At 49.2% G+C, this 27,056-nt stretch overlaps 1 protein-coding gene across 1 annotated transcript in view; it reads right to left on the bottom strand.

Annotated features, from left to right (window-relative positions):
• Positions 1-27,056, bottom strand: part of TICRR (TOPBP1 interacting checkpoint and replication regulator) — a 581,214-nt gene that overhangs the window by 334,787 nt on the left and 219,371 nt on the right. The gene's annotated exons all lie outside the window — the stretch shown is intronic.

The following is a 27,056-nucleotide window of genomic DNA, read 5'->3' on the forward strand; positions in this document are numbered from 1 at the left end:
GGGCCGTAACTTCCTCCTGCAGAAGTGTCAAGTGGTCCCCCGACACACGGTGGTTCTGCGGTGGCATGGCTGGAGGAGTGGTCTCGAAGGGGAGGGAGTAGCCCCTTCGGACTAGCTGCAGCACCCATCTGTCCGATGTGATAGTGCGCCAGCGGGAGTGGTGATGGCGAACCCTGCCACCCACTGGCGTCACATGGGCCTGAAAGCTCGGACTAGGAGGATTTGGAGGCTGCTGCCGGGGGAGGTGTGGCCTGACCTCGCCGCTGTCCCCGACCGCCACCACGGCGGAATCCACGGCCGCCACCGCGTTGAGAAGTGTTCTGCGGTGCGTGGCTGGCAGCACGTGTGGGACCGCCCCTTCCGTGGCCACGAAAGGAGCGAAACAAACCCGTTTGCTGGCGCTGGGTCGAGAGACCCAAGGACTTGGCCGTGACCCTGGAGTCCTTGAAGCGCTCAAGCGCGTTGTCCGCTTTGTCGCCAAACAAGCGACTGCCATCGAACGGCATGTCCATCAAGGCATTTTGGACATCCGGCGAAAAATTGGCGGATCTCAGCCAGGCGTGGCGACGAATCGCCACCGTCGTGGACATCGCTCTGCCCAGCGAGTCGGTCGTATCAAGACCACACCTGATGGAATACCTCGCCGCGTCTCGGCCTTCAACCATAGCCTGGCCGAGCTTGTCCCGTACCTCCTGCGGGCATTGCGGCAGACACTCCGCGACCGTATCCCACAGAGAGTGGGTGTAGCGGCCCAAGAGGCATGCGGTATTGCAAGACCGCAGTCCCGCACTCAGGGACGGGAAGACCTTCTTGCCATACTGGTCGTACCTCTTAGATTCCCGGTCGGGCGGGGCCGACGGGAATGCGGATTGGGATGTTGAGGCCTGGATCACCAGACTCTCAGGGGTGGGATGGGTGGACAGGAACTTAGGGTCGTCCGGGCACAGACGGTGGCGCCTGGCAACGTTCCTATCAACAGACGTACCTGAAGCGGGCCTGGACCACGTGCCCAACAGAACGTCCGTCAAGGCTTCATTAAACGGCAGCAGAGGCTCCTGTGGGCATGACTGCGGTTTGAAGACCTCGGTGAGGATGTTAGGCTTCACTTTTGCGACGGGGAGCTCAAGGCTCAAGGCCTTGGCAGCCCTCATCAGCACCACAGAGTAGGCAGCCCCAGCCTCCGACGCCACAGTGGGAGGCGAGACAAAACCAGGGTTAGGAGATTCGTCCAGACCACTGGCATCACCCAAGTCACCTGTCCAGTCCATGTCATACTGACACTCGCGTGACAGAGGGTCCTCAGACCCCTCCCAACCCTCTCCATAATCTTCATCATCACCATACTCGGATTCAACGATGTAGACCGGCTCCTCGGGGGTCAATGGGCCCCATCGGCGCCGGACTCGGCGTCGGGCGACGCCGGTCCGACTCCGCGTCCGGAATTGGAGAGGGAATGGGGGTGGCGCCGCCCGGGGCCGGAGCCCCGACGCCAGCCGGAACCGGCGTCGGAGTCACGGCGCCGCGCGGAGGCGGCACCACGGGTTGCCCCGATGGAATCGGCGCCGGAGAGGCCGGGTGACCAGCCGGCGACGACCCTGAAGGGCCCAGCGGCGCCGGGGCCGGAACCGACGGCGGCGCCGGGGCCGGAGCACCCGACGGCGCCGGGGCAGGAGCACCCGAACCGCTCGGGCCCCCGGACGGGACCACCGGGCCCGCAGGCGCCGAAGGCCCCGTCGGAGGAGACAGCGCCCTCATGGCCATGAGGAACTCCTCTATCTCCTAGCGCGACGCGCCTTGCCCAGGGACCGACGGGTATGGAGCAGGCAGCGTCGGCGACCCAGGCGGAGCCGCCCGAACCCCCGGCCGCATCGCGCGAGCGTCAGGGGGAGTCGGGGGTGCGATGACGACGCCCCGACTTCTTGTGTCGCTTACCTGAGGAACCGGAGGAATGGTGACGACTTCCGGAGCGCTCGTGGCGGCTCCGCGACCGTTCTCTAGACTGCTCCCTCGACCTCCGGCCGGACCGGGACCGCTCTCGACGCGGGGCCGACATCCGGAACTCGAGCAGCTTGCGGGACCGCTCCCGCCTAGCCTTACTCGTCAAGGCCCGGCAGTCGACGCAGGACTCGACGTCGTGGTCCGCGCCCAGGCACCGGAGGCAGAGTCGATGGTGGTCGGTGACCGACATCAGGCGGTCGCACCCGTCACAATTTTTAAAACCGGGCATCCTACCGGCACCAAAAGAGTTAGAGTTATCAAAAAACTTGGTCAAAAGACCGGAGTACTGCTCTTCGGATCTGCGCTAACTGGCGCGGAAAAAAGAAGAACTGACGTCAGCGCGCGGAGGCGGCGTCTATATACTCCAGCGATGTCATCACGGCGCCCGACGCCGACGACGCGGAGCCGCAGGGGACGCCTGCAGACGATGCCTACCGACGCGCAGGGGTACTGCTACGCAAAAGTTTCCGGATCCAGACTGACGCCTGGGGATATTCTAAGGTACGGAATCTAATACTAACCTGTTTCTTTCAGATTTATTAATACATGAACCCAGAGGGCATTTTAGAGGTGCCCCGTGAAAATCTACCAGCTCCTGGTGTGTTCACGGACTGGTCTTACCAGCCTGCCACCCCAGACAAGTTTTTGACCCCCCAAGAGTGTAGGCCTTTGCTCTCAGGTAGTCAGTGACAAAGCCTGCTGGGGCAGAGGGTGCTTACACCCCCTTCCACAGGATGACCTGCGAATTAGCAATCCAAGGCAGTGAGCTTCATAGAGCCCACCAGCCTTTGGTATATGAATCTGGCTTCCCTCACAGAAGAGGATGCCAACCCTCCCTTGACAAGGGCCATTTGGAGCATGGACAAGGCGGGAAAAATAGTAGTCAAATAGACGCGCTCACCTTCCTAAGGTGGGCTGCCTGAAGTGTAGATGACATTTCAGAGTCTGCCATTATGGTGATGGCAAACTTAGGAATTCTGGGACAGGGTTATGCCCACTTCCAACAGGAAGTGGTCATATAGGGGGCCTGGTATCCCAGGGGTCCACAGCCCATTGGCTACTATTCTACACTTGCCTAACACCCCAAAACTAGGTATTTAGGGGAGCCCGTGGCACCAGAAAATCAGATCCTGCAGTCATGAAAGGAGAAGATGGACGTGAAGAGTCACAAGACGCAAGAACAAAAGAACAAGCAGCTGACTTGGCGTCAACCCTGCCCGCGGACTTTGACAATTGCTCCAAAAGAGGACTGGTCCTGCAGCTGCTGTCTCTCCAAAGCTTGGGAGAACTACCTGCACTTCGCCCAAGAACCGGGAACTCCAGTGGAACAGTGAAGCTGCTACCCTATACCTTACGGAAATAAAAAAATAAAAAAAACTGCAATGCTCCAAGACCATGAAAACACGACACCGGAAAGCACCACTGCACCCGAGCTGCCTAGCTCAAACTGCATAGGGCCAACTGGTGCCAACATGGTCCTCAGACCCTAAGTCCACCTCAGGTTTCCCCCGATGTGGACTTCTCAACTCCGGCTGCAAGCTCTGTGTGCTGGCCCATCTATCAACAACTGCTCTCTGACAAAAACCTGACGCTTAAGGACACCTCTGCACCAGTTGCCTTTGGGCTGTGGAGAAGAAGACCAAAGGTGACTCCAAGCATTGTAAGGCCTGAGCTCCCCTGTTGGTTCAGCCCAACTTGCCTCTCTGTCCAAATCTGCAGCCCCTTCTCATGAAGACCGATCCTACAGACAAACATTGGCTACCAGGCACTGTATTGCACCACCGCACCCGGACAGCCTAATGCTGCTGTAGGTGACCTGCTGATGCTGCCTTGGACCTTGCCCAATGCTCAACTTAAGTCCTTGTAATTGGTCTTGTAAGTCGCAGTACTCTACCTGTATGACATACTTATTTTTTCTAGCAACAAGAAAGAATCACAAAGTTCCACGGAAGGACTGGGTAGAAGGGGGATATGTGTGTGCGTGTAATGTAGAAGGAACTAACCAAGAGGGAAGAGGGAAGGGGAAATTCCCTCTGTGGAACTAGAACCCTCACACACCCAGCAAGCTAGGTGTCATGCTTCATCATATGGGTCCTGCTCCTCGTCAGACTGGCGCTGCAATGTCTGACGGGCACCCGCAAAGGGGCTCTTTAGCAGAGATCATTTGTTCCAGCCATATGGTGCATGCGTGTGAGAGGGCAGGGAAAAAGTGTAGTCGTGAAAAGTGGTAGTGAATTAAAAAAGGTAGGCTAGTCCACAGGGAACTTTAATGATGTGGCTAACTTCCTTGGTTAAAATAGTGGGGGGGGAGCTATAAGCCGCGAGTATATATGGCGAAAATATCTGCAACCCTCGGTTCAGGTCGACATGTTTCTTGCTAATCTAGCAATTCCTCAGGACCTAGTGCTCAGTACTACACAGTGAGTTAAAAGACTTTTTTATATACAAGTAGCGGGACAGGCCTTGAGTAATGCAACCCTAAGCGAAAACCTAAGGTGCCTCGCAGTCTGCTCTGTGGGACCTGCACAGATGAGTCAGGGACCCAGGCGGTGTGCGGTCTCTGCCTGCAAACCTACCCCCACGCGTTATCCGTACGGGATCAGGAGCGACTGGTCAAAAAAAAAAAACTTATTTTTTCTCCCATAGGATAAAATTGCAGCTACTGAAAAGTGTCAACTCTTGAAAACAAAGTATGTCTCTTTGAAAACGTACTTATGTGATCGTATTGATTCTGGTGCATATATAGATAGAAGCGATCAAGGTAACGGCTGTTACCGAAACACGCAGTGACAACTTGTGCGAAATAAATAAAGAATAACAAACTAAAAAATTGGAGTTTGTACCCTTCTGTTTTTACGGCCACATTGAGGAGGAAGCAAAGGAAGGGCGCCGTTTGGTGTTCTAGATATGTATATATAAGACTAAGGCTGTTCGACCCCATTACCCTCTAGAACAGTATCTTGGGATTGCTAGAGCAAGCCCCTGTCTACTAGTAAGGGAATACCTGGATTATTTGCACAATATACCTAATTTTGGAATATCATAAAAAAAGTCAGCTTCCTACAGTCATTCTCTTTTTTGAATGCGGGTGTCATCAACCACCATATGCTGTTAAGTCCATCTCCTGTGTGATGTCAGAAGGCGCCACAGATGTTCCTGTGCGTGGTCGTCATCTTCAGATTTTTCTCCTGGGGTCTGTTCTCCTTGGAACTTTTCTTGTTTTGAAGTGTTACTCGCCTCCCCTATTTGCTTTTACCCCCATTTCTGGGGAGGAAGGGGAGTCACACGTAAATTCAGCAAACTACTTCTGGCTGAATAAGGAATAGGTTGCCTACCCTGAAAGCACCTGTTCCTGGCATGTAGTGTTGCATATTCAGGTTCTGTGCATATGCCTGCCATCTAGAGTTGGACCCGGATGTTTCAAGTCACGAGGTGCTGTGACGGCTCCTCTTAGTGCTAATGTGCGTGGTCATCAACTCTGTTGCTAGATTGCTTTTCTGCACAGCAGTTGAGGATGGAATGTGAAGTGAAGCCATAGAGAGAGATAGGAAAAAAGAAGTGGTAAAAAGATACTGCAACATCCAGAGGCATCGGGGAGGGAGGGTAGCCACATGAGAATCTACAGCACTACACGCCACAAACAGATGCTTAAAGGGTAAGTAATATTTTCAGTTGGAGGCATGTGTGGTTGTAGATACACATGCTGTGCATGGATTGTAAAGCAGTCCTCCTAAAAAACAGTGGCTAGCCTATGGGTGTTGATATATTGAAAGAGTGTGCAGGGAACTGCCCAACTAACATTAGCTTGTTGGCAGGCTAGGACATCCACACAGTAGTGTTTAGTGAAAATGTGTGGTGTAGCCCAGGTAGCGGATTTGAATATATCAGCTACAGGGATGTTCCCCAGAAAGGCCATAAAGCTCCTTTTTTCTGAGTAGTGTGTGCTCTAAGAGGACTGGGTAGAGTCGTCTTGGCATCAGCATAGCTGGTCTGAATTACACTATCCACCTGGCAATGTTGGGCTTGGATAGGGCCTTCCATCAGTCGGGTTCGGCGAATAGAACAAACTGTTGCTGTGTCTTTCTAAATGGTCTGGTTCCATCATCGTAGTACATGAGGGCTCGCTTTTCATCCACAGTATGGAGAGCTTGTTTGACAACTGAATCAGGTTTTGGGAAATAAAACAGGAAGGTCAATAGACTTATTAAGGCTGCAGTGAACCACCACCTTAAGGAGAAATTTGGGGTTGACGTGGAAGACAACCCTTTCCCTATGAACTTGAAAGAAAGGTTCTTCCAGGGTTAAGGCCAAAAGCTCACTGACATGCCCGAGTGAGGTAAAAGCAATTAAAAATGCCACCTTTCAAGAGAGAAAATGAAGGAGACAGATGTGGTGAGGCTCAAATGGAGGACTCATGAGTCGTGTGAGTATAATGTTGAGATTCCATGAGTGTGCCAGTGGGACCCGGGGAAGAATTACCCTTTTGAGGCCCTCCATGAAAGCTTTAAAGACCAGTATCCTGAAGAGGAATGTGTGGTCTATTCTGAAGATAGGCAGCCACATCAGCTAGGTGTAATTTAATGGAGGTAAAGGCTAGCCCAGAAATTTGCAAGTGAAGTAAGTAACAGACACTGTTCTGTGCCTTTTAATGGGTAAAAAATGTGTTGAATGGCAGTAGCAGACAAATCTCGAACGACGAAAGTTCTGAGTGCTCTAAAGGTCGATCAACAAATTCCAAGGGGTATAGGAGATTCAAGAATTCTTTATTTAATTTTCATCCAGTAATTCTTCAAATGTAGGTATAGGACAGGCATAACAGCAAAAACGTGTTTTGTCGTATGGCCTTTAACCTCCTCAGGACTGCAATGCAAAATCAAAATACCCAATATGAGAACTACCCAATTTATTACAGAAGAAACACCATTTTCCACTGGAAAGGTGTCCATGAATATGAAAAAGTGTATGATGGAGTTACACCAGACCTAGACTAGTCTTCTCCACAAGCAAGCGCATTGTGCAAAACTTAGAACATGGTAACATACAGAGAATATCGAGTGATGAAGAATGTTCACCATACATTAGACCATACAGTCTGAAATCACCAGTGCACCCTGATAAATACAAATCCCTTAAGTGCAATAAACAAAGAAAGGAAGAGAGAAAAGGAGACAAAAGTGGAGGAGAAAAGAAATTTATATAAGTGTATACAGTGAATACCATCACTGTTGAGAAATGATCGGAAGATTAGACAATGAGGCCCAGGAGGGGTCACGATAGTACTGGACCCTGCTTGAAAAAAGTAATCCAACTTCAGCCTGAGACGGAAATTAAGGGAGACACGATTGATGTACAATACCAACAAATGGAAGGAATCGTGTGAACAGAAACGAGCACCTCAACGGTGTCGACCTGGGGCACACATCCAAAAACAATCTAACAGTGGAGTCGATAACCGTGCGCATAATCATTAAGAGGAGTCGCCTCACCACTTCGTGACCTGAAAGACTTTTTAGAAGAAACACAACTTGCACACATCCAGGCCCAACACTAGATGGGATGAGTATGCACAGCATGTGCATCTACAGCCACACATGCCTCAAACCTACTCCTACTGGTAAGTAACCATTTCATTTTGCAGCATGAATCATTTTCTGGATGCACAAGCTGTGCATCTGAGTACGTAGCAGTTATTGGTTCCTTGGGAAGGATGCGTTGAAATGTGGGTGAACTGGCAAACAAGTGCTGCAGCACTCTGTCTCACATGTGCTTTCTTGTTTATCTGGATGTCCACACAGTAGTGTTTCATAAAAGTGTGACGGGATAACTATGTTGCGGCCATACAGATATCAGCAATGGCCATCTTTGCTAAGAATAGTGGGGTCTTTCTGGTTCAATGTAGTTCTCTGGGGCATGTGGGTAAAGTTTTTCCTACCTCTGTGTAGCATATTTGGCTAGTTTCTACCATCCATCGCGTGATCATTCCCTTAGTTACAGGCGTACCTTTGCTTGCCCTGGCAAAGGAAAGGAAGAGTTGATTCCCTTTCCGAATGGCTTTGGTCTCTTGAAGGTAGTACAGGAGTATTCTTCGCACGTCTAAAGAGTGTAGCGCCCTTTCGGCCTGTAATTTTGGATCCTCGAAGAAAGGCGGTAGTTGGATGCTTTGGTTGACGTGGAATTGCGATACCTCTTTTGGAAGCATCTGTAGGATTGTTCATAGGACAACCTTCTCCTTGTGGATTTAAAGGTATGATTCCTGGATTGTTAGCAGTTGTAGCTCACTGACTGCAGAGTGACATAATCGCTATTTAGGAATGAGTTCTTTAGGGTTAAAAACATCAACTCTGTCTTGTGCACTGGCCCAAATGGTTCTGTCATCAGTTGTGTGACTACTGTGTGAGTACCACATTGGCGTCGGCCTACCCTTGGTGGCACCACTCTGATCCTTTCAGGAATCTTTTCACTACCGGGGAATGTGAAGAGACTGTTCCCTGTAGTTCTTCTGGTGTATTAGACTATGGCGACCAAGTGGAGCTTTAGTGATGCACAGGTCAAACCACTGTCTAGTAAGTGGGTGAGGTATGTTGGGTCCATACCGTGCTATGTCCTCGTCTCTAGTTTTTTTTGTTGTCCTTCACTAGTGGATTTATCTAATCCACTTGTCCGTGTAGCACTTCCTAGTTTTGCATAGTTAACAGGCCCTGTTTTGCTCTGTATTTTGTCCAGAGGAGAAGACATACTGATCGGTCTGGCCCACTGTGGGACGATGAGAATGAGTAGCGGCCCTGGCTGTCTTGCCTTGTCCACTACCTTTGGGATCGGAGGAATCAGTGGAAAGGCGTATGCAAATCTCTCTGACCAGTCTATCGACAGAGAATTCCCCTTAGCCTCGTGATTTGAGAATCTGGACGCAAAGTCTTTGCATTGTGCGTTTTCTGGACTTTGCAAATAGGTCTATGCTTGGTGTGTCCCAGCATCTGAACATGCTATCCAGTACTAAGTAATAATTTTGAAATGTTGAATTCGTTTTAACTTGTTTAGGTATCGAAGGTCTAGAATATGTCTCCATGACATGTCTTGCAGAGAATAGGCCACTGCACGGTTCCCTGGGAAGGACACTATCTCCATGACTCTGTTTTTGTGAAGTTCTTTTGTGAACATTTTCCTGCAACTGTGCGAGTGCCTCTTCACTCAAGGTACTCGCCTTTGGAGTAACATGATCTGTATATAACCGGGGGGAAGCAAAGTAACCCTCTAGGCCGTGGGCAAATTAATGTACACAAAATAAAATTGACTAACTAGGGATAAATTGGGTCTACTATTTCATAAACAATGGTTTAATCACTACTGGACTATCAAAGTAACTTCATCTGTAAATTCTGATGTTTATATCAAAAACTTATCAGAATACCTGTAAATCCGTTTTTGTTTTATTTTCTCCTATTGAAAACAAGCATTTACAATGCAACGGTCTCGCCTTTGCAAAAGTTAGCGCTTTTGGCATTGTAAATGACAAATGTTTTATTTATGTGTTGGTTTTGGAAACAGATAAATAAATGGCATTGTCATGAGCAGTAGAGAGTGAGTAGTAGAGAGTGAGTAGTAGAGAGAGTAGTAGAGAGAGTAGTAGAGAGTAATAGTGAGTAGTAGAGAGAGTAGTAGTGAGTAGTAGAGAGTGAGTAGAGAGTAGTAAGTGAGTAGTAGAGTGTGTAGTAGAGAGTAGTGAGTGTGTAGTAGAGAGTAGTGAGTGTGTAGTAGAGACTAGTGAGTGTGTAGTAGAGAGTGTGTAGTAGAGAGTGTGTAGTAGAGAGTGTGTAGTAGAGAGTGTGTAGTAGAGAGTGTGTAGTAGAGAGTGTGTAGTAGAGAGTGAGCAGTAGAGACTAGTGAGTGTGTAGTAGAGTGGTGAGTGTGTAGTAGAGTGGTGAGTGTGTAGTAGAGTGTGTAGTAGAGTGTAGGAGAATGTGTAGTAGGGAGTGTAGTAGAGTGTGTAGTAGAGAGTGTGTAGTAGAGAGTAGTGAGTGTGTAGTAGAGAGTGTGTAATACAGAATGTGAAGTAGAGAGATTGAAGTAGAGAGATTGAAGTAGAGAGATTGAAGTAGAGAGATTGAAGTAGAGAGATTGAAGTAGAGAGATTGAAGTAGAGAGATTGAGGTAGAGAGATTGAATTAGAGAGATTGAGGTAGAGAGATTGAAGTAGAGAGTGTGGAGTAGAGAGTGTGGAGTAGAGAGTGGAGAGTCTGTAGTAGAGTGTAGTAGAAAGTAGTGAGTGTGTAGTAGAGTAGTAGAGAATGTGTAGTAGAGTAGTAGAGAGTAGTAGAGGGTGTGTAGTAGAGTGTGTAGTAGAGCGTGTGTGTAGCAGAGTGTGTAGTAGAGTGTAGTAGAGTGTGTAGTGTAGAGTGTGTAGTAGAGAGTGTGTAGTAGAGAGTGTGTAATGTAGAGTATGTAATGTAGAGTGTGTAATGTAGAGTGTGTAATGTAGAGTGTGTAATGTAGAGTGTGTAGTAGAGTGTGTAGTAGAGTGTGTAGTAGAGTGTGTAGTAGAGTGTGTAGTAGAGTGTGTAGTAGAGTGTGTAGTAGAGTGTGTAGTAGAGTGTGTAGTAGAGTGTGTAGTAGAGTGTGTAGTAGAGTGTGTAGTAGAGTGTGTAGTAGAGTGTGTAGTAGAGTGTGTAGTAGAGTGTGTAGTAGAGTGTGTAGTAAGTAGTGACTGTAGTAGATAGTGTGTAGTAGAGAGTGTCTAGTATAGAGTGTGTCGAAGAGAGTAGTGGCTGTAGTAGTGAGTGTGTAGTGAGTGTGTAGTAGAGTGTGTAGTAGAGAGTAGTGACTGTAGTAGAGAGTGTGTAGTAGTGTGTAGTAGAGAGTAGTGACTGTAGTAGAGTGTGTAGTACAGTGTGTAGTAGAGAGTTGTGACTGTAGTAGATAGTGTGTAGTAGAGAGTGTCTAGTATAGAGTGTGTCGAAGAGAGTAGTGGCTGTAGTAGTGAGTGTGTAGTGAGTGTGTAGTAGAGAGTAGTGACTGTAGTAGAGAGTGGGTAGTAGTGTGTAGTAGAGAGTAGTGACTGTAGTAGAGTGTGTAGTACAGTGTGTAGTAGAGAGTAGCGACTGTAGTAGAGAGTGTGTAGTAGAGTGTGTAGTAGAGAGTGTGTAGTAGAGTGTGTAGTAGAGAGTAGAGTGCGTAGCAGAGAGTAGTGACTGTAGTAGAGAGTGTGTAGTAGAGTGTGTAGTAGAGAGTGTGTAGTAGAGTGTAGTAGAGAGTAGAGTGCGTAGCAGAGAGTAGTGACTGTAGTAGAGAGTGTGTAGCAGAATGTGTAGTAGAGAGTAGTGACTGTAGTAGGGAGTGTGTAGTAGAGAGTAGTGACTGTAGTAGAGAGTGTGTAGTAGAGAGTGTGTAGTAGAGAGTGTGCAGTGATTTGAGTTTTACATCAAATTAAAAACGGGAACGGAACAAACTCATCCTATACATTATTGTGGTAGGTGCCCACGCATATAGGGTTAAATGATGCGTTAGATGCCACAGGTCCCACCAACACGCTTCCTTTATGATAGGAGAATGCCCAACATCGCGGAGATTTGCTCTCTGCTCTTCCCGGATATTTGTATTTTCAAATGTATAATGTTATCCTGCTAAACGAAGACGATGCTCAAACTATAAAAGAAGAGGGTTTCACATATATGTTAGTCCTTCCGGGCAAACGAAATGACCCAAAGAAAGATCAAGTGACAGTTTAGAGCTCCAAGTGAGTCTTAATAAAATCAGTGTCTGGAACGCATAGCATCAAAAAACGAGCGGGGCATCAAACTGCAGTGTCATTCAATCAAAGCTTCAAGGCTTCTGAGCGCTAGCCGAGAATTATTTTTTGTGAAGCACTAATCACTGTGGAAGGTGCCCCTGCTATCCCAGATGTGAGAAGTCAGTCTGATATGAAAATAAGCAGTATTTGGAATGAATGTATTTGGCAGGGGGAAGGTGGGGCGGCGCAAGACCGTACTGACGAGTGAACAGGAGCCATTTTGTACCGAGTGATTCTGCCTGTGTGCATGTAGACAAACCAGGCAGCAGCATGAGCATGTGATTCGGTAAAATAACAAGCATTTACAATGCAATGGTTTTGCCTTTGTTAAAGTTAGAGCTATTGGCATTGCTCTTGACACTCTGAAGCTCCACTCTGCACTCTGAAGCTCCACTCTGAAGCTCCACTCTGAAGCTCCACTCTGAAGCTCCACTCTCCACTCTGAATCTCCACTCTGAAGCTCCACTCTCCACTCTGAATCTCCACTCTGAAGCTCCACTCTCCACTCTGAATCTCCACTCTGAAGCTCCACTCTCCACTCTGAATCTCCACTCTGAAGCTCCACTCTCCACTCTGAATCTCCACTCTGAAGCTCCACTCTGCACTCTGAAGCTCCACTCTGAAGCTCCACTCTGCACTCTGAAGCTCCACTCTGCACTCTGAAGCTCCACTCTGAAGCTCCACTCTGAAGCTCCACTCTGAAGCTCCACTCTGAAGCTCCACTCTGAAGCTCCACTCTGAAGCTCCACTCTGCACTCTGAAGCTCCACTCTGAAGCTCCACTCTGCACTCTGAAGCTCCACTCTGAAGCTCCACTCTGCACTCTGAAGCTCCACTCTGAAGCTCCACTCTGAAGCTCCACTCTGCACTCTGAAGCTCCACTCTGAAGCTCCACTCTGCACTCTGAAGCTCCACTCTGAAGCTCCACTCTGCACTCTGAAGCTCCACTCTGAAGCTCCACTCTGAAGCTCCACTCTGAAGCTCCACTCTGAAGCTCCACTCTGAAGCTCCACTCTGAAGCTCCACTCTGCACTCTGAAGCTCCACTCTGAAGCTCCACTCTGCACTCTGAAGCTCCACTCTGAAGCTCCACTCTGCACTCTGAAGCTCCACTCTGAAGCTCCACTCTGCACTCTGAAGCTCCACTCTGAAGCTCCACTCTGCACTCTGAAGCTCCACTCTGAAGCTCCACTCTGCACTCTGAAGCTCCACTCTGAAGCTCCACTCTGCACTCTGAAGCTCCACTCTGAAGCTCCACTCTGCACTCTGAAGCTCCACTCTGAAGCTCCACTCTGCACTCTGAAGCTCCACTCTGCACTCTGAAGCTCCACTCTGAAGCTCCACTCTGAAGCTCCACTCTGCACTCTGAAGCTCCACTCTGAAGCTCCACTCTGAAGCTCCACTCTGAAGCTCCACTCTGAAGCTCCACTCTGAAGCTCCACTCTGAAGCTCCACTCTGAAGCTCCACTCTGAAGCTCCACTCTGAAGCTCCACTCTGAAGCTCCACTCTGAAGCTCCACTCTGAAGCTCCACTCTGAAGCTCCACTCTGAAGCTCCACTCTGAAGCTCCACTCTGAAGCTCCACTCTGAAGCTCCACTCTGAAGCTCCACTCTGAAGCTCCACTCTGAAGCTCCACTCTGAAGCTCCACTCTGAAGCTCCACTCTGAAGCTCCACTCTGAAGCTGCACTCTGAAGCTGCACTCTGAAGCTGCACTCTGAAGCTGCACTCTGAAGCTGCACTCTGAAGCTCCACTCTGCACTCTGAAGCTCCACTCTGAAGCTCCACTCTGCACTCTGAAGCTCCACTCTGAAGCTCCACTCTGCACTCTGAAGCTCCACTCTGAAGCTCCACTCTGAAGCTCCACTCTGAAGCTCCACTCTGAAGCTCCACTCTGAAGCTCCACTCTGAAGCTCCACTCTGAAGCTCCACTCTGAAGCTCCACTCTGAAGCTCCACTCTGAAGCTCCACTCTGAAGCTCCACTCTGAAGCTCCACTCTGAAGCTCCACTCTGCACTCTGAAGCTCCACTCTGAAGCTCCACTCTGCACTCTGAAGCTCCACTCTGAAGCTCCACTCTGAAGCTCCACTCTGAAGCTCCACTCTGAAGCTCCACTCTGAAGCTCCACTCTGAAGCTCCACTCTGAAGCTCCACTCTGAAGCTCCACTCTGAAGCTCCACTCTGAAGCTCCACTCTGAAGCTCCACTCTGCACTCTGAAGCTCCACTCTGAAGCTCCACTCTGCACTCTGAAGCTCCACTCTGAAGCTCCACTCTGAAGCTCCACTCTGAAGCTCCACTCTGAAGCTCCACTCTGAAGCTCCACTCTGAAGCTCCACTCTGAAGCTCCACTCTGAAGCTCCACTCTGAAGCTCCACTCTGAAGCTCCACTCTGAAGCTCCACTCTGAAGCTCCACTCTGAAGCTCCACTCTGAAGCTCCACTCTGAAGCTCCACTCTGAAGCTCCACTCTGAAGCTCCACTCTGAAGCTCCACTCTGAAGCTCCACTCTGAAGCTCCACTCTGAAGCTCCACTCTGGAGCTCCACTCTGGAGCTCCACTCTGAAGCTCCACTCTGAAGCTCCACTCTGAAGCTCCACTCTGAAGCTCCACTCTGAAGCTCCACTCTGCACTCTGAAGCTCCACTCGGAAGCTCCACTCTGAAGCTCCACTCGGAAGCTCCACTCGGAAGCTCCACTCGGAAGCTCCACTCGGAAGCTCCACTCGGAAGCTCCACTCGGAAGGGGCAAAGATCGGAGCATCACGGAACTAAAACAAATATAAACAAGGCAGTGAGTGCAGCACCGCCTTAGCAGTGGGATAGCAGCCTTGATAACATCGGAGCAGCCCCTGCGCCCGGCCTCAAAACAATAAAGGCAACTCTAGAATGCAGATTTACCTGTATCCCGCAAGTGATGTACGCAGATGGGAAAGAAACAAATAGCAACCTTGGAGAGCTGGCGGGGCAGGCAAACACAGCATCGGGAGACGCAATATAAATAAAATAACAGCTAGTATCAAATTATACAAAAGCCCAACGTAACGAATTGCTCAAAAAAGTCAAACATCATGTGTACATGAAGACGCAATATAAATTTTAAAAAAAAAACAGCCACCAACAGATTAAAGAAAAGCCCCTCCATAGCGGATCGGTAAATAAACTCCAAACGCATCTGTTTATGCAGCATCACACAACCCACATGCCCGTAATATTAAACAAACAAGTGATAGCCGCAAACCTTATCATTTAAATTAGTTAAAAAGCCGTTGTCCGAGCACCCGTGAATTGCCTGAGAGCTGGGGTACAAGCCTTCGCCAATGCAGAACGGGCACAGAGAGGCAGCCTGCTGTGGCGGAGCGCAAAATGATGCCCCCCCTGCAGAATGCGAAGAGGCCCCGAGGCTCTTGAGTATAAAGCATGCCTCGCAGATATGTAATGAGCTTGGGCTGAATAGGATCCCCCCCGAAAGGCTGCAGGGTTTCTGCATGTTAGCCCCTAAAGAGCGGTAACATTATTAAAGCCGGTTTATGAGGTAATGGACAAAGTAAATGACTTCAACTAAAAAGGGTGTAAAAAAGGGCCGTGTCTTGATTTCGAGTGCTCGATCGGTTTATGAATTATGTGATGACTCGGTTCAGATATGGGGTCCAGGATCAGTACATATCCAAACGCCTTACGCTATCGGCTTGGATAGAAAGTATTGTAACCAAACTCGAGGGGACTTCAGAAGTACAGTGCCATAAAATTCAGCCATCAATGTTTAAAATTAAATAAAAAGGTAGCGTCCCAAAAAAATAAATAAATAAATAGCGCCTTCGGGTAAAGTCCGCGCTATATAAAAATGCATAAATAACTAACTAAATACATACCGCAAATCACTGCCGTCACTCTGCCGGCCTGCGACCAGGAAGTCAGGCAGGCCGGCGCGTCAACAGGAAACAGGAAGTAGGAGGGCGGGAGCCTACCCCGCCTCCCACGGAAGAGCCGCGATTGGACGGAGCCGCCGTGTTTGGAGCACCGGAGCAGGCAGGAGCCTACCCTGCGCCCCGGTGCAGAAGGAGGTAAGAAGAGTCCTGCTGCCGGGCCCTGCAGCTGAGGAGAGCCGCCGCACGAAGGAAGCCGGTGAGTGCGTTGCTGAGCGGGGAAGGGGGAGGCGGGGGGCGCGGGGAAGGGGGGGGCGCGGGGAAAGCATGTGCGGGCGGGCGGGCTTTGTATGTATGTGTGCGTGCGTGTGACTGTGGGGGAGGGGGGTGTGTGTGTGTGAGCGAGTGTCTGTGTGCCTGTATGTGTGTGCCTGCGTGTGCATGCGCTCGCCTGTGTGTGCGTGCGTGCGTGCATGCAGAGGGGTGGGGGCTGCCTGCCTGCGTCTGTAAAAGCAAGGGCTGTGAGTTACTCTGCGCATGCGCGGGGGCAAGCCTGTTCATTCCAAGCCAGCCTCAGCCAGCCTCGGGAAAAACGAAAGTAATAAAAAAGCGAAACTGACACTGCCACTGCAGACAATGCTGCGCGCTCCCGAGGTGAAATCCGGCACTGAAAACGCTCGTAACACTTTGGTGTCCACTCTCCTAAAAACGGATCACATTAGTTGTCGAGCTGACAGCATTCATGCTTCGCATGAATGCTAACGTCAGCTCGACCTAAAAACGTGACCCTATCCAACTCATTCAATGATACAAAAGATATTCAACCATTACAAGAATTATACACTCTTTTCCTCATATATTCTTTCAAAGAAAGCTGACGGCCCACGTTCTTATTTGTATGCTTGGTCAGTCCTGTAGGTCGTCCACATATGTAGTCAATTATCACCCAGTTTAATATTCAAAACCGAGATGTGGTTATGCTTAGATTGGCGTTTTGTGTAACTATTCTTTTCCGTTTCTTGAGGTCTCCTTTTGAGAAAAATTTGACCTGTTTCAGCCTGTTGAGTTTCTGGCCTCATAAGGCTGGTCTCATAAGGCTATACAAGGCGAGTGTAAGTGTACAAGGAATATGCTACTTACCAGTATGCATCTGTTCTTGGCATGTAGGGCTGCTGACATTTATATCTATGCATAGATCGCCGCCTAGTGTTGGGTCCGGATGATTGCACATTGCTGTCCTGGAAGAGTCTTCGAAGTATCACGAGATAGGTAGCTCCTCCCCTGGACTACAGTGCGCATGGGCATCCCCTCCATGCTCAGATTGTTTTTCGCCATTGTGGCAGAGATGGAGTGTGATACAGTAAGTGATGATCATGCGTTAGAATAATTGTGAGTGCTACAGCTGCGACAGGCACCGGGGAGGACGGCCGGCGATATAAATGTCAGCAGCCCTACATGCCAAGAACAGATGCATACTGGTAAGTAGCATATTCCGTTCGAGGCATGGGGGCTGCTGAATTTATATGTAGTCATAGAATAAGTAGTAGTACCCTCCTTATTGGCGGTTGCCTGTGCCAGCTGCAGCAGTCTGAAAGAGAGTTCTGAGAACAGCCTGACCTACAGCAGCTTGCTATTTTGAGTGTACATCCACGCAGTAGTGTTTGGTGAATGTGTGTATGGTGGTCCATGTAGCTGCTCTACATATGTCCTCTAGAGGAATGTTACCTAGGAAAGCCATGGATGCCCCTAATTTGCGTGTGGAATGCGCTCTTGGGGGAACTGTTAACGTGCGTTTAGCCTTTTGATAACAGATCTGGATGCACTTAACAATCCATCTGGCTATACATGATTTAGAAATTGGGTTGCCTTTGTGCTGTGGAGAGAAGGCAACGAACAGTTGTTTAGTTTTCCTGAAGTCTTTAGTCCTGTCTATGTAATACAGGAGAGCCCTTTTAACATCAAGTGTGTGTAGTGCTCTGTCTGCCACTGAATCAGGATTTGGGAAGAATACAGGTAGTTCGATAGTTTGGTTAATGCGGAACTGTGACACTACCTTGGGCATAAACTTGGGGTTGGTGCGTAGCACAACCCTATTAGCATGAATTTGAATGAAAGGCTCCTGAATAGTGAGGGCTTGCAGCTCGCTAACTCGTCGTAGCGACGTAATTACGACCAGAAAAGCCACTTTCCATGTGAGAAATTGTATCTCACAAGAGTGAAGAGGTTCAAATGGAGGGCCCATGAGCCTGGTGAGGACTATGTTGAGGTTCCAGACCGGCGAAGGCGGGTGTCTTGGAGGAATGACCCTTTTCAGTCCCTCCATAAAAGCTTTAATGGCTGGTACTCTGAAAAGGGATAGGTGCTGTCTATTTTGAAGATAAGCCGCCATTGCAGCTAAATGTATCCTGATGGAACTATAAGGCTAGATTACACCTGTATAGGTGCAGCAAATAACATATGATGTTTTGCGTGGAAGCATCAAGTGGATTTATGTTATTATTGGAGCAATAGATAACAAAACGCTTCCATTTTGCCGCGTAGCAGGCCCTGGTGGTAGGTCGCCTAGCCTCCTTTATGATGTCCATACAGTCAGGAGGCAGGTTCAGGTAGCCAAACTCTATGACCTCAGGAGCCATGTTGCAAGGCTCAACTGCTGCGGATCTGGGTGCTGAATGTCTCCATGGCTCTGAGTGAGGAGACGGGGTGTGAGTCTTAGGCGCTGGTGGGGAACCACGGAAAGTTCCAGGAATGTGGTGTACCATGCCTGCCTTGCCCACGTTGGAGCAACCAGGATGAGCGTCATGGAGTGTTGCCTCAGTTTGCGTGCTACCAGCGGTATGAGTGGTGCTGGAGGAAAGGCGTACGCAAATTTGTTCGAACAGTTCATCCATATCGCATTGCCCTGAGACTGCGGGTATGGGAACCTGGCGGCGAAGGTGCAGCATTTTGCGTTTGTGTGTGGCGAAGAGGTCTATCTCTGGATGACCCCACTGCTGGAAATATGGTTGGAGCACTGAGGGATGCATCTCCCACTCGTGCATCTGATGGCTGTGTCTGCTGAGCAGATCCGCCATCTGGTTGTCCTTGCCTGGGAGGTGTTCCGTCATGAGGAACATGTTCCTTCGAATGGCCCACTTCCACATGCACTGTGCTAGGTGTGACAATTGTGGAGAGTGTGTCCCTCCCTGCTTCTGGATTTAATACATCGCAGTCATGTTGCCCGTCCGGATCAGCACGACTTTGTTGCAGAGATGCAACTTGAATGCCTTCATCGCCATGAAGATCGCCATCAGTTCCAGTAGGTTGATGTGCATCTTCTGCTGTTGCGGTGTCCATAGTCCCTGCACTGTATAATGGAGGACATGCGCTCCCCAGCCCTGGAGAGATGCGTCCGTCGTCAGTACTATCTGTGGTACAGGCTCTTGGAACGGTCGTCCCCTGCAAAGGTTTTGTGTGTTCCACCAATGCCGAGAGTTTTATGCGCGACCGGTCACCAACACTAGGTCTTTTAGCTGTCCTTGAGCCTGGTTCCATTGGCGCGCCAAGCATTCCTGAAGCGGACGCATGTGTAGCCTCGCGTGAGGGACTATAAAGATGCAGGAGGCCATCATGCCTATTAGTTGCATGAACACCTGCGCTGGGAGTGAGTGTTGTGGCTTGAATTTTTGAATCAGCACCTGCATGCTGTTGACTCTCGCTGGGTTTGTCTGCGCTGTGGCAGCGAGCGTGTTTATTTCTGCGCCTAGGTACTGCTGTACATGTGCGGGGTGAAGATGGGACTTCTGGTAATTGAGAGAAAATCGCAGATGTGTAGGAGGTGAATTGTGGGGGACATGTGACAGGCACACTGCTGGGCTGACTTTGCCTGTACAAGCCAGTCGTCCAGATACGGATAGACATGGATGTGTTGCCTCCGAAGATGCGCGGCTACTGTCGCTAAGCACTTTGTAATCACTCTGGGGGCTGTAATGACCCCGAAAGGCAGGACTTTGAACTGGTAATGCTGGTTGTTGATGGTGAACCTGAGATATTTCCTGTGACTGGGGTGAATGGGAATGTGGAAATAGGCATCCTTTAGATCTAATGTTGCTAGGAAATCTCCTTTACTGAGCAACGGCAGAACTTGCTGTAACGTGAGCATGTGAAAGTGTTCTGACAGGATGTATTGGTTTAGAGGTCTGAGGTCTAGAATGGGCCGGAGAGACCAGTCTTTCTTTGGGATTAAGAAGTACAGTGAGTACACCCCAGTACCCCGTTGTTCTAAAGGCACGAGTTCTATGGCGCCTTTTTGCAGTATGGATAGGACTTCTTGCTGCAATAAGTGCATGTGCTCGGCGGACATAGGACGGTGCCTTGGGGGTATGTTGGGTGGAGTGGAGGTTAGTTCTAGACAATAACCGTGTTGTATAAGTTGTCTCACCCACCTGTCCGTTGTAATGCTTTCCCAGACTGGCAGGAACTGCTGGAGTCTCCCCCCCGACTGGTGTCATATGGTCGGGGGGCAGTGACAAGACGTCACTGCTTGTTAGTGGCGGAGGATCTGGCATTATTATTTCCACGTCCTCTGCCCTTGGTGCTGTTCCCACGGTATCCACCCCTATTGTTCTTGTTATAGGTGGTTTGTGTGCCTCCCTTGGTGTATTGGGCTTGTTGCGACGCTTGTCCTCTGGAAGCTCCCCTGTTACCGGAGCGACGAAAGGAACTGCCCCTGAACTGCTGAGACTGCAGAGCTCCCATGGATTTCGCAGTGTCAGTGTCCTTCTTAATCTTTTCAAGAGTGGTGTCTACTTCCGGACCAAACAGGAAGTCAGGGTTTACTGGCTGATTGAGTAGGGTAGTTTGAATCTCCGACTTAAATCCAGAGATGAGGAGCCAGGCATGCCTCCTGAGCATAACGCTAGTGTTTATGGCCCTAGCTGCTGTGTCGGCTGCATCCAACGCGCACTTAATGGACGCGTTGGAGATCAACTTCCCCTCTTGTATAAGCATTTCTGCTCCCTCCTTATAAGTATCTGGCAGGTGTTGCAGTAACTGCTCTAACGTGTCATAGTGTGCCCTGTCATATCTTGCTAACAGGGCTTGGGTATTGGAGATTCTCCAAATATTAGCAGCTTGAGCTGCCACACGTTTTCCAGAGGCTTCCAAGATCTTGGATTCTTTGTCCGGAGGAGGAGCATCACCCGTAGTCTGAGTGTTCGCTTTTTTGCGAGCATTAGCCACCACTAAGGAGTCCAGTGGGAGTTGGCCCTTGATGTAGGTAGGATCCACGGGCGCAGGCCGGTACTTCCTCTCAATTCGTGGGTTCACCACCCTTGCTTTAGTGGGCTCTTTAAATATGTCACTGGCATGTTTGAGCACACCTTTGAGCATAGGCAGAGTTTTGATTGACCTTTCTGATGTGGAGAATGTATCAAAAAGAAAGTCTTCTTCCACGGGGTCAGCGTGCATATCTACGTCATGGTTATGTGCCGCCCTCTCAATCAGTGCGTTGAACGCAGCAGTATCTTCAGTAGGCGAAGGCTTGATAGCATATGAAAGAGTATCTGGGGTAGTGTGTGGTTCAGCAGGGTCCACTGTGTCAGCCCACGGCTGGGACTCATCTTGATCAGTATCAATGGGATAGTTAAACTGGTCCTCATTGTCCCCTTCCTCCACATCCTCAGTGACATGTGTGGGAGAGTAGGTATAGTCCTGACCATATGATTGCATGGGTTCAAAAAGAATAGGAGAGGTGGTAGAGTCTCTCTTTTTCTTTAGTGGTATCCTATAATGTTCCATAGGCGTTTCAGGCCTGATCTTACGTTTGTAAACGGTGAGTCAACCTGATTCGGAGTCGATGTAGAGTTTCGACTGGTTGTCGTGGGACGGTGGCTGGAATATAACGTCTTCCGTCCGAGGCTGAGTGGTTGCGGCAACCGACGTGGACTTGGAAGAGTCGGTAGCCTGTGTATGTTGAACAGTTTTAGGCCGTACTGTCTGGGGCAGTTCGATCTTTATCGGCGCCGTAAGCATCAGTGACGGACTGACTTTCTTCGCTGGAGGCGTTGTCTTCGATCCGACCGACTTCGACAGTTCAGTGTGTTTGAGGCCTTGCGTCGATTCGAGCCGTTGTTGCGCAGCAGGGACGCCCTTATGCTTCGACGCGGTCGGGTCTTTCGATCAGAGTTTTGGTTTCAGGTCGAAGGCCTTGACTAACAGTGGCTTCTTCATTTTCGGATCGATGGTCTTCTGGGCCTCGAGTCCTTTGGAAGAGTTGCCATCTTTGGAGCCGGAAGTTGACAGGAGCGTGACGTGCTTCACTGTAGACACAGGCGTAGTCGATCCGATCTGCGCTTCGACGCCCCCTTTCGACCCCGAGGGGTCGAGCGCACGTTTCGACTTGGAAGGTTCCGAAGTCGTCGAGCCGATAGTTGTTTTAACCAGTGTCAGTTTCGATTTCGTGTCTTTCGGTTTCTCCACTGAGTGTGGCCGATCGACCGATGGCTCTTTGGAAATGTTCTTAGTCGGGCCTTGAAGCGGGACTAGAGAACGGTGTTGAAGATCTTGGCTAAGGCCTTCCGGCGATGCCTCGACCTGAGTCGTGGAAGAGTCTTTATGGGGCCCCGCTACTGCGGTTGGGCCTAGCTCCTTGCTTGGGTCGTCGTCGATGGCTCCGATAGGTTGTACGTCGTCTCCTACCTCGACGATGTCTTCATCATGGACGTCGATTTCTTCCTCGTCCTCGTTGTAGGTGGAGGCTCCGAGTGCTCCGGATCCTCTTGTACATTTTGTTCGTCGGCACCACCGAAGATGTTTTCCGGGTCTGGTGCCGATTCTCGCGCAGACTGTCGTGCAGCGCGTCGAAGACGGAGAGTTTTCTTCGACCTGAATTTCGAACAGGCCATGCAGCTGGCCTCGTCGTGGCCCGGTGAGAGACATTTGTTGCACACCGGGTGCACGTCGGTGTGGGGATATTTCGAGTTGCAGACGGGGCAGCGCTTGAACAGACTCCGTTCCATCGTCGAGGGGCCTTTGGTGTCGAAAGGCAAAAAGTCTTCCGAAGTCTAGTTCAAACAACTGGAAAGGTAAAAGGCACTGAACGAAAGACAATACCGACGCCCCTAAGGCCTTTTGGCCTCGAAAAAGAGTAACTAATATATTCCGAACGGGAGTTAAGAAGTACATCCGAACCCAATGGCGGAAAAAAGCAATCTAAGCATGGAGGGGATGCCCATGCGCACTGTAGTCCAGGGGAGGAGCCACCTATCTCGTGATACTTCGAAGACTCTTCCAGGAAAACAATGTGCAATCATCCGGACCCAACACTAGGCGGCGATCTATGCATAGATATAAATTCAGCAGCCCACATGCCTCGAACATAATGCTATATCAACACTTGAGAAATACGTACTTCAATCTATTAATAGCGGAAAAGAAATCCCTGCTAAAATCATCCTGTATTTCTTTACAGATGACCGTCCAAGAAAATGGTTCAGTCTTCTGCAGGCCAAGGTGCAAAAACTGAGGACGAAGTCGTTTGATCAGTCAGTCGTCCATGTGGGTTGATACCTCTTCACTATAGACTCTCCCTTCCTTTTAATATATGTGTCTCAAACTGAGTGATTTTAATCCTTCGGGCGTGGGTGTGGAGGAACTTAAGCAGTGGTCTGATTGTTCTATGCAGTAACCGTGTCTTATTATGTTTAAGTAAGATCCAATTGTCTGAGATGACTGACCTCCAATCTTGGAGGAATTGTGGAGGGTGTGGACCGGAGTCTATCTTGCTTGGTCCCATTTTGTGGGTTGCCGGCTCTGTATATACTATACCAAAGTAAGGTAGAGTGTGCACAGAGTTCAGGGAGTCTCCAGAGGTATAACAGAGGGTAATGGCCTTATGTATCAAGGCAAAATGGGTTCGCAAACGCCGAAATTTGCAGAATTCCGGCGTTTGCAAACCCATTTTTGCTAAATGGTATGTATGAAACAAATTATGGTGCAAAATAAGGAATCGCTAAATTTGCCATTCCTTATTTTGCGATTGCATTTAAGGAATCGCATATTTTGCGATTCCTTAAATGCAATGTATCATTGAAAAAAACATGCTAAAATGCCATTAAGGAATCGCAAATTACCACCAACTTCTAGTTGGTGGTAAGTTGCGAATTCTTTAAAAAAAAAAAAAAAAAAATGTAAATCAAAAAGGTGCCATGTGACGCTCATACATGCCCTTAGGGCATGTATGTGCGCCATATGCGCACACATGTCATTTTCGGGGGTGCAGCAGGGTGTTCTTGAGTCACCCCTGCACCCTTGAAAATATTCACAATTTGCGATTAGCTAATTGCGAATCGCAAATTTCCCCTTCATTCCTATGGGCCAGGAGGCCCATAGAAATGAATGGGAAAGTATTCCTTAAATGCGAATTCGCAATTTGCGAATTCGCAATTAAGGAATATCAGGAAATCGCTAAAGAAATGCATTTTTCTTGATACATACCATTTTGCGATTCTGAAATAGCGATTTCTTAAAAATCGCTATAACAGAATCGCAAAATGGTTCCTTGATACATATGGCCCTAAATTAGGTAACTACTAACAGCTCTTTATTGTGGTAGTGAGGGCGAGCAGTTAGTGTTATCCAGAGGGTGTGTTAAGCATTTATTGCATTCACTCAATCAAGACTGATAGCAAACACGCGGAGATTGAATTCAGACCAATTAGGTAAGTATGAGAAAGGTAAAATTTTGTTTTATTGTTAGATCCAATAAGGACTTGGCACAGGTAAGAAAAATACACTCTCAAAGGCAAGACTGTACAAGAAAATGCAGTTGTGGTTGCATTTACAATCAGTACAGGTTTGTATTGGCTTTTATAACAGTTTAAATTACAGAGTAATTACTTTTGGAATACTTTTAGATTACGACAACTATTCACGGTGGTAAGCCTAGATACCACACAGGGGATCATGACACAAGCGGAGTAAGACTTTTTAGGTTGCGCGTGCGTAGGTTGCTCATGCACAGTCTCGCTGGCGAGATTTAATGAGATTGAGGAGCTTTCACTAGCGGGCTTTAAGCCCCGCCCCTCTTCCCCATTGGCCGGCGTCACTGTTTATGCTAAACGGTGAACAAAGAAAAACCAAAGGTGATGATGGACGGAGCGTTGACAATACAAACACTCACCCCCAGTCAACTGATCTGGGTTTAATCCATCACCGTTCTTTAGCTCACTCGGCCACCCCAGTTCAGACATGGCCATATGCAAATGAGTCTGACCCTGTGCCTCATGGGAACAGTCCAGCCCGAACTGCCAAGCCATGTCTTCCCTGGAACGGAATCAAGCTTCCCAGGACCGGTTTCTGGCATTACAGCCGTCTTCAGCCGGGCTTGCTTGACTCCAGTGGCAAAATGAGCAAGGGACTCACGTCTGAGCATACCCTGCCAACTTAGGGCGAACAAAGAAAAACCAAAGGTGATGATGGACTGAGCGTTGACAATACAAACACTCACCCCCAGTCAACTGATCTGGGTTTAATCCATCACCGTTCTTTAGCTCACTCGGCCACCCCAGTTCAGACATGGCCATATGCAAATCAGTCTGACCCTGTGCCTCATGGGAACAGTCCAGCCCGAACTGCCAAGCCATGTCTTCCCTGGACCGGAATCAAGCTTCCCAGGACCGGCTTCTGGCATTACAGCCGTCTTCAGCCGGGCTTGCTTGACTCCAGTGGCAAAATGAGCAAGGGACTCACGTCTGAGCATACCCTGCCAACTTAGGGCGAACAAAGAAAAAACAAAGGTGATGATGGACGGAGCGTTGACAATACAAACACTGACCCCCAGTCAACTGATCTGGGTTTAATCCATCACTGTTCTTTAGCCCACTCTGCCACCCCAGTTCAGACATGGCTATATGCAAATCAGCCTGACCCTGTGCCTTCTGGGAACAGTCCAGCCCGAACTGCCAAGCCATGTCTTCCCTGGACCTTTTGTATCGCTTTGTTCGCCCTAAGTGTGGCAGGGTATGCTCAGACGTGAGTCCCTTGCTCACTTTGCCACTGGATTAAAGCAAGCCCGGCTGAAGACGGCTGTAATGCCAGAAACCGGTCCTCGGAAGCTTGTTTCCGGTCCAGGGAAGGCATCGCTTGGCAGTTCGGGTTGGACTGTTCCCATGAGGCACAGGGTCAGACTGATTTGCATATGGCCATGTCTGAACTGGGGTGGCGGAGTGAGCTAAAGAACGGTGATGGATTAAACCCAGATCAGTTGACTGGGGGTGAGTGTTTGTATTGTCAACGCTCCGTCCATCACCACCTTTGGTTTTTCTATGCTAAACGGTGGCCAGCCATTGGGAAAGAGCTTAGTGTGACGTACACTTTTCTCTTTTTGAGACGGCCCACTTGGATGGGCTCTTCTAACTTCCTTCTGGCGTAAAAGGTTTATCTTTATGGGGCCAAACACATAGCCCCATAAAGATAAACCTTTTACGCCAAAAGGAAGTCAGACGAGCCCGTCCAAATGGGCCGTCTCAAAAAGAGAAAAGTCTTTGTCCGAGCGCTTGTTTGTTAAAGGTGGGCGAGGCTAGCGATCTCGCCGGAGAGTATTCAATCAATAATGGACCCTATAACACTAAAGAGGGGAAGCACGCAATGCCACAGGAATGTAGGCACTGGGTAAAGGTCGTTATGTAAAAAAAGGCGGGGGAGATCACCCGCAGATGTACACAGTTAGCTGCTGTTATTGCAACGATCCCGAGACTAACATTCCTGCCCGAGTTTTTCAACGCCCTGGTACTTGAGGGATTTAGTTGCACCTATTAATTATGGCTGCTGTAAGCACACACATGTAATGAAAGGAGGACTGCAAATAAGCGTTTGGGCAGACACAGACCAACGAATAAGCACCTACAAGTGGTGTTGATTCCAATTATAACGGAGACCCAAAACATTAGAGAGTTACTAAAAAAACCTAGTTAGGAATCTAGACATCCAAGATGTGCTGATTGAAACTGAAATTGTGCTTTTGGGCGGCATCTTGACCATTAGCATTGGGGGTATGGAGAAGCAGCAATGGAGAATATTAATAAGCAAGATCTCTGTAAGTCTATATCAGGTATATTTCATGAAACTTCCAAAGGTGGTTCATGGTGACTTGGAACATCTCAAACGATTGCCACCCATGCACATTACAATTCACATACTAGATTGCCCTCGAAGTGATTAATTTGTAAAAGAATATTGTTGGACCCGGCCTCGTGGCGTGGTCCTACCCCTCCCGCATGGCGGGCCCGGGACGACATCGGACCTCCATCGACCCGCTGTCGCCTCCACTGGCACTACTCTCCACGAACTCTCGACAAGAGCAGCCACCCTGACAACCCACGGCTCTCCCCCCTGGAACCCGGCGAACCCTACTCTTCCCCAACTCTGCAGTTCCGGC

The sequence above is a fragment of the Lissotriton helveticus genome, chromosome 3_1 (assembly GCF_964261635.1).
Source record: "Lissotriton helveticus chromosome 3_1, aLisHel1.1, whole genome shotgun sequence".
Lineage (NCBI taxonomy): Eukaryota > Metazoa > Chordata > Amphibia > Caudata > Salamandridae > Lissotriton > Lissotriton helveticus.